The sequence below is a fragment of the Falco peregrinus genome, chromosome 5 (assembly GCF_023634155.1).
Source record: "Falco peregrinus isolate bFalPer1 chromosome 5, bFalPer1.pri, whole genome shotgun sequence".
In the NCBI taxonomy this organism is placed as follows: domain Eukaryota; kingdom Metazoa; phylum Chordata; class Aves; order Falconiformes; family Falconidae; genus Falco; species Falco peregrinus.
In genome coordinates this window covers 35,188,669-35,202,392 of record NC_073725.1, presented here as the reverse complement: position 1 = coordinate 35,202,392, position 13,724 = coordinate 35,188,669, and the positions used below count along the sequence as shown (strand labels likewise).

At 35.2% G+C, this 13,724-nt stretch overlaps 1 protein-coding gene across 1 annotated transcript in view; it reads left to right on the top strand.

Annotated features, from left to right (window-relative positions):
* The window catches only part of PHF14 (PHD finger protein 14), a 174,045-nt gene that overhangs the window by 77,832 nt on the left and 82,489 nt on the right, over positions 1 to 13,724 (top strand). The gene's annotated exons all lie outside the window — the stretch shown is intronic.

Sequence of the window (13,724 nt, the reverse complement as noted above, 5' to 3'; positions counted from 1 at the left end):
AAAAGGAATTAAATTAGCATCATTAACAATTTTATAAGTTGAAATGTAGATTATGAGGAATTTATCCTTTTTAAAATGTATTCATGCAGGTCATGAAAGGGTTTGATAATCATGTTTCTTACCTGAAACAGAAGTGGAAAAACTATGTGTTGAATGGTGTTTTAGTAGGTGCAGAAATCTAATTAAGTGTAGAATAACTGCCATTGAATAGCTACTGTTGACCACAACTTCTGCTGATTTTGACTTCATAGCTGGCATTGTGGCCTCTTTGCGAAACTGTAGAAGCTGCTCACAGTTCTTGAAAGGAGAATAAATGGAGCTTAGCAACCAGAAAGTGGATTTTAATTTAATCTACTAAGCTTTCATTAAAATGATCTCATAATAAGTTCAGATAAAAAATACTGTTGTATTTAGGTCTTATATGCTTTAACTAGTTTTTTCTGGACAAGCTCTCCTCTTTAGGTCAGATATAATTGTTGTTTTTAACTGGAAGGATTATTCCAAAATATGTATTCTAATTTATTTCAAGGAATCAGAGTTATGAGAAAATTCAGAATGGATGATCTATACAAGCAACACATAGCTTTAGAATCAGTAGTGTCCCAGGTACAGATGTCTTGTTCTCAGAATAGCTGATTTTAGTATCAATTGCAACATATGATTTACTGTAGAATTTGATATAATTTCAAGGGCTGTGTGCATTACTGTGTTTTTATTTCCAAATTGGAGGCAGAGTGTATATACGAGCTCATCAGTGACTGTATGCCTCTCTCATACATAGACAAGCTAGTACTGCTAGATACTCCTAGATCCTGCTCGGTCCCAGACTGTGAAATAGAGGTGGGATGTAACAGTCATTGCCAATACAGTTATACTGATGAGAATAATGGCAACAGTTTATAACTGCCCAAGAGAAGACAAAGGGCTTTCCTCAGCCCTATTGTTTGCAAGAAATGAAAGATGCTGGATGACCATTTTGTTGTGGGAAGTAATCCTGTGAACAACATGTGCTATGTATTACTGCAAAAAAGAAGGTGAATTAGTTTTCTTCTTCAGGCTTTTTCTAGAAGTGTTAGGTACCACATCTGAGGACATAAAGGGTAAGATGAGACAGTGCTGTGAAGAACTGTATTTTTAAGTTGCAATTAAAAAATATGTAGAAACTTAGTGGTATGTCTTGTTTAATACATGAAAAAATTGTAGTAGTAGTTTAGATGGGCCAGAAAAAAGCATACTACATGCCAAAATCCAGGAAATTCTGTCATAAACCATCCTCATAATTGGACTTGGAAACTGAATAGTAATCCTGCATGGGAAGAGAGGAGATTCTTATGCTTTAATCCTTTGTTCATAATTCTGTGGAAAATGTTTTCTTAAATCTTCTGTATTAGTTTCCATATTAGTTTTTAAAAACAATAATGAATTTAAAACTTGCTTTTCCTCAGATAATTCCTATAAATAACTGCACTTCTATCCAAGTTAGGTGACCACTGCTTCTAAAGTGCTTTGGAGGTTTATTTTTGATAATTACTAAATGATGGTAAAGTATTTAGTAAATTCGAATTATTTCGGTATCATTTTGGCTCTTAAATCTGTATTTCTTTTGATGAGACTAAATTGAGGGACTGTAATAAGATGTTAGCTGCCAGATAGGCTCTCTGCTACACAGCCAAAGCTGTGTAGGGGTTTGATCCACAGGGTGTTGCTATGTCAGAAAAGGTTTTCAGAGTCCTTTTTTCTTTTATGTTGTCAGAAAGTAAGAGAAGTGAACTTCTGCCTGCACCGCTTCTTTCTCCTGCCTGTACTGTCATGTAAGGACTCCTTTGTGGTAGTACAAATAGAGTGTTACTTTAAATGCAAGTTGGTGGGACTTCTTGTAAGCAAGAGATGTTTAGAGGGGAAAACAAATTATTTTTTCAATATTCATTTTGTTTGGCACTGTGTGTTATTGAAGCAAAAACTTTTTCAGAAAACCAGTGATCTTTGTCATCATCTTTGCTCAACAAATGTTTTATAATTACTGGATTTTATTTTCACCCTTCCCTGCCCATCTGCAACTAAGAAAAGGGTTTGTGGGGATGAAGAGATTTTTCTGAATGTGAAAGTTGATCACTAAGTTAAATGGAAATGTGCAACTGCTGAAACTGCAGATTTAAGGAGTAATCATGATAGGCCTTCTAGCTTTTCCATGCTGTGTGTTACCTCAAACACGGCTGGGTACATGACTCTTGAACAATCTACTTTTTAAAAAATGCAGGTTTTTCTAAAATTTATGTGGTGCTTTTACTTTGGGGTTGCTAATGGGGTAAGGGTTAGAGGACGATGTGCAATTATTATCTCAAAGAATGCAGCAGATTATTTAGTAATCTATCTGGAATAAAGCATTAAATTGTTTAACTAGTTATTACTGTTTGACTGATGGACATTTATTTTTTTTTTCAATCTCCGTTTTAGGTGCTTGTGTGTAGCACTGGATGACTGAGGGATTATTTGTTATATGTGCAAGTGTTGATACTTAACCTGTTGACCATACGGTTTAAAATCTTTAAATAACTGCCTGTGAAAGGATTTAAAATTCTTCCTAAAAAAGTATGTTTTATTCTGATGAATTATAAAGGTTCGTTAATTGGCTGAAGCTTGCCTTAGTGACAGTAGTTTTGTACCAAAAAAAAAGTGATTAAAGTTAGAATATCTTTAATTATTAACTTTTGTCTAAAACATATTGGAATGTTTTCTACTTTTATATATGCTAGTAGTTGCCATATGTATATGTGTTATAGACATGCCAAGACAATACTTTTTTAATCACTGATGTTAGATTATACAGATAGACTATTCCACTACGGTAGCATGCACTAGAGCTGAAAGTTTGGGGTTTGTGGTTTTGTCCACAAAAGAGGATCAGTCTCATGATTCTTTTGTGCTATGCTTTTAATATCTTTTTTTTTTTTTAGAATTTACAATGAATTTACTTTATAAATTCTTCTATATACATTTATGTAAGTTTTCTTGAACTAAATATTTCTGCACTTTTACAAGAGTGCAAGTGAAAACTTACTAGTGAATGGCACAGTCAAGATTTACAAAATAGTCAAACTTTGAAAAGTTAATTGAAATTATTTACCCAATGAGGCAATGTTTCATCTGTGACATTATAAATGACAGTAAGGAAGCTATATCTGTAATTAGAGAAAAGTGTGGGGTTTTAATACCTTTTTACTCAAATGAATTGTAATTGAGTTTTGAGATGAGTAATAGTAATATACAGAGGGTTTTTTAGTATTTTATATTTTAGGCATTTAGGTTTGGTGTAAGGCACGGAGACACAGCACTTTTTAAAAAAAGAGGTAAGAGTTCAGTGACAGGAGTTATAATGTGCTCTTGAAACTAAATATTGTGAAATCAAAGCATGAGCAGACTTAGTACACCAAAAGGTCGGCACTTGTCACTTGGAAAAGGATAAATTTTTATAGAGTGGGAAAACAGAAAGCTGCTACCCATTGATGTCATACAGGAGCTTGTCTGCATCTAAAGTAATACGTGTAAGAACGCTTGGACAGAAAAATTACTGTCCAAAATGTCGTTCATGCATCCTTTGGCAGCTTTTGATTTCCTGTTTCAGAACTGATGAAGAGCCTTGCTTGTCTCTAGCACAGTATACAGTTTTATCTTTGAAAAACACAGCTTTTCCTTTTGTTTTCTTAAGGATCTATGAAGTTTTCTTGGCACCTCAATTTATTTTATCCTTCTCCCATCCAGTTTTAATGTGTAGGATGATGGTTGCTATCATTGTAAGCCATTCTGTTGCCTTCAGGCGGCATCCAAATATGAATAAAATATTTTAGTTTGGAGTCTTTGGAAATAAACATAGTTTCAGTTGTAAAGTAACTTACTTGAGAGAAAATGTTTATATATGGGAACATGTTTACCATCACATTTTTTATTGGTTGGTCAATAAGGCATGCTGGCTTTGGCAAATTCAAAATTATCTTAAGTTCTGGGTAGAGAAGCTCTGTTGTAATTAAAGTATGTGTAGTTACAAGTGAACACAGACTACTAACTCCCTACTTTTCCTGAAAGCTAATGTGTACAATTCGGTTTTAAGGGTAGGATGTGTCTTAAGAAAACTGTGGGGCATCTGATGGCACACCTTCAGGACTTTATGAAAGCTTCAGCATCCCACATATGTTAAAACAGTTTTGATGATTTGTCTGTGTTTTTGAGAGGAAGCTGAAATGGTAGTGATAGCCAAAGGTGAATATGGTACCAATACTTGAAGTGCCACTCAGTTTTAGCTTAAGTAGAGGGAAGTAAATACAAGTATAATTCAGTGATAGTAGTGAACTGATAGCTAACTTAGTAAATTCTAAAAAATAATGTACTAATAAAGGCTAAAATAATTGTAAAAATCCTAATGGCAGTAACCTAAACGATACAATTAGTTAACATGTATTTGACCATAATATGTAAACAATAATTTCAGAGCTGTTTCTTACAAAAGGCTATTAAAAATGAAATAGATATGACGAAGTTGTTTTGGCAGCCTTTAGCTGTTTGCTAACAATTTAATACAGCAATAAAAGCTAGCAATAGCAGCACCAAAATTGCGTAGCAGAAACTTGATTATAATTTGGTAGGAAAATATTGTATGAATAAAAGCGTAAACTGCAGGCAAGGTTTATCCTTGGGTTTAAAAATCTCATAAATTTGAAGAGCTTTCTAAAGTGTTCCTGTTACTAAAAGTCAGAGACAAATTATGCCTTGTGCTGATGTTGCTACCTAGGGAAATAGAGGAGTGGAGTTAAATCTTGTCTTCTATAAGTATGCCTGTATTAAGTCTTCCCAGGCCTCAAAATGGAAGTCTCTTTGGACCTTGTGATATGGACTGCTTATTTAAGTATTCCCATCTCTGCTCAGTGATCCAGGCAAATAAAAGAGAATGGATGAGACTGCTGCCTGCATTTTTGCAACTAATGGAGAGCATGCTGATAACCACAACCAAGTGGGAGCACAGACTTGTGGTTTATGCCTGGTAAAAGGCAATTAAAATAAATAAATAAATAAAAATAATGTTTAAACTCTGTCTTTATGAAATCATGAAGTCCATTGAAATAGTGAATTTGATGTAGTTTCCTTTGTAGGGCCATTTTTGAAGTAATGAGTTCTGTATACATTTCTGAATTGGCTGTTCTTTAGCTTGCGTGTACAAACTCAGACTATGTGAGACGGCGTGTGGAAGAATTTTCTGGAAGTAAAATGTGTTTTATTATAGTGCTTATTGAGCTAGACATTGTCGGTGCAACAAAATACATAGATTGTTTAATTGGCAAGTGTCCATGCAAGTCTAGAGCAATTTTTATTTGGGAACATCAGCTGGTTTTGAGAGATTTAAGATGTTTATTCATTATACTTGTTGAAGTATTTTGAGGAAAAGGTGAAAATATGGAAATGCTGCTCAAGAGGGAACTTTTGGGAAACTGAGAAAAGAAAGTGAGACAAAAGAATAGGTAGGTAGGCAGAGAGGAATGTGAATGAGTAATGAATGGAGGAGAAATCAGATTCTTTATGCCTCAAAGTAGTGAACAAAGACCTGAAATTTCACATGGAGGCTAGAAATGATCTGGCTTAGAAATTGTTGGGGACATAACTTCCTTACAGTTTATATTTTGTATTACCATTTGATGATGCAGAAATTGAGAAAGGGAGAGATGAAGTTATTTGAGGATGGTAAAAAATGTGACCAAAAAACCAGCACTGAAGAGGAATAGTTGATTTTTGAAGATATTCAGGAAGAATAACAAAAGGGATTCAGTAACAGCATGAGAAATTGTGGCAGTGTTAACCTTTTTTATAAAGCTGTTTCCTTCATTGTTGAAGACCATTTTGTAATAAATGACAGAGAAGGAGAGCAACTTTTAGATTTTTCTGGCTTGATGAAGATTATTTGTAACTGCCAATGTATGAGTCTGTGGAGGGTTGCTAAGAAAAGCACTTGAGGAAAAAATACTTAACATGTCCTTTTTTGAAAGTAGATGTAGTATCTGTTAAGATTTTAGGTTTGCATAAGTAAAATCAATACTGCTAGTTTTAGTAGTCCAATTGTGTGATGTGAATCAATCCAGTAATGTTTAATTAAGTTTTTCTACATTTTGGAGGGCTTGTACAAGTACTGGTATATAAAAAGTGGGAAAGCAGCAGTTTAGTATTTTAAAATGCAGAACAGATGAGAAGAAAAAAAAAATAGTGTTACTTTGTAACCAGTCTTAGTAAAAATTGTTTAAATTTACATAAAAACAGCCTGTCATCGGCTGGTACCTACTGATAGTTCTTTTAATAACACTTGCTGTGAAAAAGCGATAAGAAAACCAGCAGGCTTTTAAAACTCCAGTGATAATCTTAGTTTTTCACATTAAAGAACAATAAGTAAACTGCAGGACTTTAATTTTCTTTAATTTTGAAAGGCTTTCTAAACCTTATGCTTTTATTAAAGGCAGAATCACAGAATAGTTGAGATTGGAAGAGACCTTTAGCGCTGGTCTAGTCCTCAGCCCCCTTACTCAAAACAAGGTCAGATAGAGCATGGTACTCAGGGCAGTATGTAGTTGGGTTTTGAATATCTCCAGAGGTGGAGTCTCTGCAACCTCTCTGGGCAGCTTGTCCTGTTTGTCCCTCCTCACAGTAAAAAAAGATTCTTCTTATGTTTTTTTTTTTTTAAATAATGATTTTTTTTCAGTTTTTGCCTACTGCCTCTTGTTTTTTCACTGGACACCACTAAGAAGTCTGGCTCTGTTTTCTCCCCCCATCAGGTATTTATACACACTGAGGAGACTCCCTCTGAGCCTTCTCTTCTCCAGACTAAATAATCCCAGCCCTCAAGGCCTCTCCTTGTATGACGGATACTCCAGTCCCTTCATCATCTTCATGGTCCCTTTGCTGGACTTGCTCCAGTAACTCCATTATCTTTTTTTTTTTTATACTGGGGAGCCCAGAACTGGACACAGTGCTCCAGATGTTGTTTCACTGGTACTGAGTGGAGGGAAAAAGCATATTTATTGTCAATAAAAAACTTAAACCATAAAAAAATAATAATTCTTCTATTGTGTATAACAGGCAAAATTTAGTTTCTTATAAAGAAACATTTTCCTGGAGTAAACATAGTGAGTCATTAAGGACACTACTTAAGGATGAGAAAGTAATTCAGGTATTTTGCTTATTAAATCCATGTCTTGGGAAAACTCCGTCATAGTTGTAGTTTGTAGTTGTAGTTTAAAAGGTTACTTCATTGAAGAACATAATGGAGAACTACCAGGACTAATGCTTACAGTTTTCCATTAAAAGTTATATCTCTTAGTGGAGGGCTCCACTATGTAAGTTAAGACAAGACATCCACAGATCCAGCCTCTTCCTCTGATCTCTTTGAAAAGTGCCTTTTCCAAATGCTTTTCCAAATTCAGTCCATTAGAGTATCATCCCATCTAACAATAGCTTTCAGTGAGCGCTTGTCAAATTGCATTAAAAGAGCTGTATCATCTAACGTAGCAGAGGACCGAGACACAGAAAAATCCCAAAACTCAGCTGTGAAGGGCTGTTTACTAATTATTCTTAATCCTAGAAAATAATTAACGACATCCTAGCTAAAACTCCATGCTTTTTCTTAGTTACAAATAAGGGGTTAGAAGTGCTGGGACAGAAGGTCTAGCAGGTTATGCTAGGAGAGTAGTGTCCCATTCCTGACAGATGGATAATTTGAGGGCAGGAGGACTGTCAGCCTGTAAGTTAGCCTTTGCATCCTTTCTGACGGGTAGTGGGGTACGCCACAGAGTGGGGTAGTGGGTGCAGGTGTTACAAATGCTCAGTTAAGATTCTCCCTTTCATTCCAAACTAAAGTGGGAATTACAAGAGCCGGCTTTCTTTGGAGTGATAGGAAAGCATTAAAGGTAAGGGGTTTTTTTCTTGAGTTCATTGAAGTTCCTTGAAGACTTGATCTGAATGATTTGTGGGAGTTAGCCATTAATGTCTAAGTTCTACCAAAACCACTGTGGCCTGTTTCCCACCTTGTAGGTAGTAGCTCATATCTGTGTGTAGGCTGTTAAGTATATCTGTGTGTGCACATTTGTCTGTTTGTTATCTGTTTGGAGTGGTCAGCGTGATAGCAAACAGTGTTAGGCATGTCCTATGTTCCTGTTCACTGTCATTTCCTCCAGATTCTTCTCTGAAAAAATAATGACACCTTAAAAAAAATCATTAGCCTATGCTAGCCCATTTGATTGATGGGTATTTATAACAGCATGTGTTTTTCATCCTGTGGGAAAGGAAATGTGAATTAAGTTTACAGTATATAATACTCGATACTTAAACATTTTTTCTTTTTTCAGTTGGTCCTGCTTACAATAGAAAACTCACAAGATTTTATTTTTGAAAGATCTCAGACTTTCATTTTGCAACTTGCGTTAACAGTATATGTATTTAGATCTACTTAAATCTCTTATTGTCTCATTCCAGTTATGAATATACCGCAGTATTTCATTCAAATCTAGTTTCACAGCTCCGTGAGACGCTTCAGAAAAAATTCCATGCTCCCTTCATTTTTGCATTTAAATTTTGTATTAAGCCATGTGTATGAGGTGATAATTAACTTTTTTAGTAAAGAAGAGTGATAAAATTTTGAAATTAAGCAGCACAATATTTTCAGTATAGATTAATCCATATTACAGATTTTTAAAGTACCTTTTCTCTGACAAATATATGTAGAAATGTTCATGCGAAGCTGGTGGGTTTTATAAGTTAAAGTGATAAGGTTGAAAACTTAACTCTTTTCACCTTAAGCAAAATTTATCAATTGACAATGAGCTTATAGCATATATTTAACAATTTTCTTGAAGAAAAGGAAAAAAATGTATCTGCTTAAATATTGCTGCAGTTGCCTTTTTCAGTAGCTTCAGTGTATTTAATGTTCTCTGCCAGCCCCAGAAATGAGAATGTTTTTATACTGTTATTTTTCGTTTTGCTTTTTCATAAGACGTATGTAACATTTTCATTGTTCAAACAGAATTCCTTCTGTCTTGGGCACCAGAGCTTTGGAAAAAATAGTGCATAGCTTCTGTTGCTCAGTGTATTTGAGGCTTTGTGTCTCTTGTTATTGTCAACAAGGGAAAATTTTTTCTGGAATTCATTAGAAGTCATTGCTAAATAAGCTAAAAGGTAGTGTTTGATTATATTTCCTTTTTCAGAAGCATTTTCTTACGAAAGTTTGTTTCTTCTTTTAGAATGTAGTTTTCAGTGCATTTATTTCAAATTCTGTTTGGTTTTTTTTTGTTTCTGAAATAGTGGAAACTAAACACTCCATCAAGAATCATGAAGCATAATCTCATCAATGATTGTATTATGAAATGCTGACTTACAGGCAGTGAAAGGAGAAATGGTGAAATGATCAAACAAAATGTCCATGACTGAAACTTAGCAAAGCTTACTCGCTGAAAGTTTTTAACTGGCAGTGGTATAGATGAAAGTTAGATATGCTGGGCAGTGGCAATTATTGTAGTACTAGAACCCATTTCTAGTTTCCTATTAGTAACTTTACTTACTTGGACTCAAAATTCTCCGTCTCTTGTGTATCTTTATTAGGCTGGATGTTTTCAGGCAAGATTCTTAATTTTAAATTAACTAAAATTCTTAATTAAAGATTTGGTTAAGTGTATTGTCTTGCCAGGTGTCGTGTTGTGTCCGTATCTCCCCCCTGCCCCGCTGTTGGCCTTTAAGAAGAAAGTGAATTAAAGTCTTTGATCAGTAAATTAAATTTTGGCAAAGACCTCCTTTTCTTTCCCGGGCAGGGACAGCAAAGAAATATATCCATGTCAATTTGGTGAAATCTGGAAAATTGGAAGCCTTTAAGAATATTGTAAGAGGAATAGTTTCCTCGTAGCTACCAGTCATGGTTACAGCAGTTTTTAGATCTTTTGTCATTTGTGCTTTGAGCGTGCTGTGGGCCAGCTGAGCATGCTTTTATCCCTGCAGTTGGAGCACAGAGTTGCTACAGGACCTCCAAAGAACTGTGGCTTGAGAACAAATAGTTCAGCAATGGTGTCAGTGACTGATAATTTGAAGTCTGTTTGATTCAGATGCAGAGTGGACAAATGCTAGATGAGAATAATAAAATGGGGCAGTGAATGTGGGCAGATGTGTAACTCCTTCTGGGTTACTTCAGCCAGCTGTCATTCACAGACTGTTGCGAGCAGGATGTACATAACTCGAGTACACAGGAATTACATACTTGTGGTGAGGACTAGAATGTTTCATTAGCATTGTTTATATAATTACAGTGACAGTGTATTAATTTTGCACACTTAGAAATACTATTCTAAATGCAGAAGAATGTTGAGTATATGACTTAACTAATCAGATATATATTGATTAGTAATCCTCCATAAACAAATTTTTGATGAAATTCCATGTTTTAAGTTTTCTCATATTTTCTTTGATGTTATCTATCTTGACCAATTCATTAAAAAAATAGATAAAATAGTCAAGGCCTCATTTGGACTAATTTCATTTTCCTCTGTTCTTCAAGAATAAGTGGCAAAGGAGAGATTTGAGAAATGAGTTAATCACAGTCACAGATTCAGGCACTTTGTAATTTTCTCGAAATCAAATTCTTTAACTTCTTCTATCCATCATTTTAACCATTTGTATGTCTATCATTCCAGCGGGTTGATGCATTCACACTCTGTGTTGTTTTCTTCTTGAGAGGAAAAAAAGTAGTGAAGGGGGGGCGGGGGGGGGAGGTACTAGGGCCTTTCAAAATGACCATGACCATTATTAAGGCAAAAGGCCACATGTATTATCTGTAGTTCCAAAGTCATGCAGAATGACATACAGCCTTATTTCATATTTTTATCCCAAAATTAATGCTCTGAAGACATAAGTGTATATAGTCGCATTGTTTGAAATGCATTTAAAGCTTTTTACTAATTGCTTTTAAAAGCAGTGTCATTTCTGCCTGGTCTAAATGCAGAGTTTGTTGCTGTGTTGCAGAAGGAACTGTAATGTGGAACAGATCTGGCTGGAAGTGCCCAACAACAGCAGTAACAAAAGTTTAAGAAACTGGTAAAATTGAAAAATAATTTGATTCACCTTATATCCATCGTGGCATAGGGTGAGTCATCAGTTCACCCTACTGGTTTGTTTTGCTTTAGGTTTGCTTCATATAAATTTTACTGCCAAATTGTGATATAATGAGAAGATATATATTCCAAATAAAATATTATTTTCCTATGTAAAAAATATACTGCATCTTTTGATTCAGTTGAAACAAACCACACTTCACACTTCATCTGCGCTATGTTGTTGATATATGTGCTAGAAGTAATATACACAATAGAGAAGTAATAAAACGTACAGTTTTGTGGTAATGACATTGTGAAAAATCTGCAAAAGCTCCTTTACTTCCATTTTTGTCATAATGAAATAATTTTGTTGAGGGATCTTTTTTATATTATGTGAGAAAAATCTTAAGTAAATAAGTTACAATGTACATGATGGTATTATTTTGCTGATTTATTCTTTTTTTAGTTTTCATGGAAATGATTTATATAATACTTAGCACAGAGTTCCACAAATAGAGCATCTTCTTAATAAACTTCTATCAAACTTCTGGCATTGCCTTAAATGCTATTAATTGACAGATTTTTTTCTGTAAAATACAACTTTTTTTTTGTCATTGCTTATAAGATTTGTTTATGAGATCTTAATTTTATCTGCATGCATGCACGTTTTCAGCTGTGGCAAGAACAAACATGTTATAAAAACTGTTTTTCTAAAAATATTTTTTCGGAGGTGCTGTACGATGCTTTTTGTGTATAGCTTGATTGTGATACAAATGTAAATGTATCTGGTGTTTATACATATTGGTTAACTTCTGGCTTAATTTGAAAAAAACTATTACTAAATATTGCATGCTCCAGAACTAGCTTGAAAGAAAACTGTAATTCCTGGTTTGGTGTATGTCAGATTTATTTTTTAATTAGTCCTTTTCCACTTAGAGACCTGTCATTTTTGGTTTAGAAAATTTTAAAAATGAAGACTGAAAATGAATTATGAAATTATAATGGAATATATGAAATGTTTGCTTTGTAACTTAAGCAAATATATTTTGAAACATTTATTTCCAGCCTTTCTATATCTATCAATCAGTTTGAAAAACTTTCTGGCTTTAAAACGAACAATGGTCTGTGCAAGTGAATGCATTACATTTTCTGTACTTCTCTGACTTTATATTTTGTTTGTAAACTCATCTGGGAACTTTTTACTTAGGCCATTTCATGTGTAAAGTTTTTTATTGCAAAGTTGTAAATATCCATGAATAATACTAGTTTTCTGTTGGGGTTTTTTTTTGATGGTTACAGATATGCTTTAGATATGCTCACAGATATAAAACTTACCCACATAACCTTTCCTGACTTTTACTTGGTGAAATGTTTAAAGTGTCTAGGTTTCAGTTGAATACAAAATCATGTTTCAGTTAAGAGAGCCTTTATTGTGACAAATACCATTGAATTTTAGGATGGTGTCAGGGGCACAATGTTTTACTATCTGTGCAGAACAAAATTGATTATAAATTAGTCTTGGACACTACTTAGAAATTGGGTATTGGCATGTGAACAGTCAGATGCTGTCTGTAGGAGAGCTGGGAAGCAAATTTCCTCTTTCTTGTAACTGACAGAAATCCACTACTGACCCAGGCACTGGACATTGCAGGTTTTTTTTCAACATAGCTGCTTGCCATCCTGATCATAGGATTCAGCAATACTTAAAAATAATGGCTGACGTAGGGATTTCTAGTACCTGGAATGTAAGCTTTTAAACTATCAAGAACAAATTATCATACTTCTTACTTGACTGTTTACATACAGCTGAGTCCTGCGTAGCCACTGAACACACTGCATCACTCATTGTAATGAAGAAGCACCTGCTCACGTCCCCTCTGAGCCTGCCAAGCTGCAGGTGGTGGCTGTGAGCCCATGGGATGTCACCAGTCATGAGTGAGCAGTTTGGCTGTGCTGCTGGTGTGGCTCAGTCCCTCACCTCGCCCCGTGGCGTCCTGTTTCCCAGACTAAATGAGGCCAACTTGCTCAGCCTCCCTTACAGGCTATACGCTGGCTGTGAAGCAGACTTTTTTTCTCATCTCTTGAATTTGGTGGCCTGAAACAGGCTATGGGGCTTTAAGCACAGTGTCATTAGCTCTGAGGAGAGAGGAATAACAGCCTCCCTTGATTTGCCAGTCCTGCCTTCATTCAATCATACGGAGTTTCACATTCATTTTAACCCCCAGGTCCTTTAAGCAGAGCCAAGAGGAACTCGGCCAGTTGCTTCTCGGTCTGCACTGATGGAGTTATCTCCCCTCCATGCAAAATTTCACTCTTCTTTGTGATGAACTCCATGATTCTCTGGTGGGCTAGTCCTCAACTTTCTCAAGCAAATTTTGGATTGGAGTTGTACTGTTCAATGTGTCAGGCACCCTTTCTAACCTAGTGTCACTCTGAAAGTTGTAGAGCGTGAATTTTGTCTCATTATGATGATTTTTTATAAACTTTAGTAGCCCCAAAATCACCTCTTGTGGTACTTCGGTTGTTGTTGGACACCATCTAGATCTCAGTCTGTTGTCTGCTGCTCTTTGAGTCCAGCTGGCTTTTAACCAACCCATTCATCCAGCCTTGTACTTCCCTTGG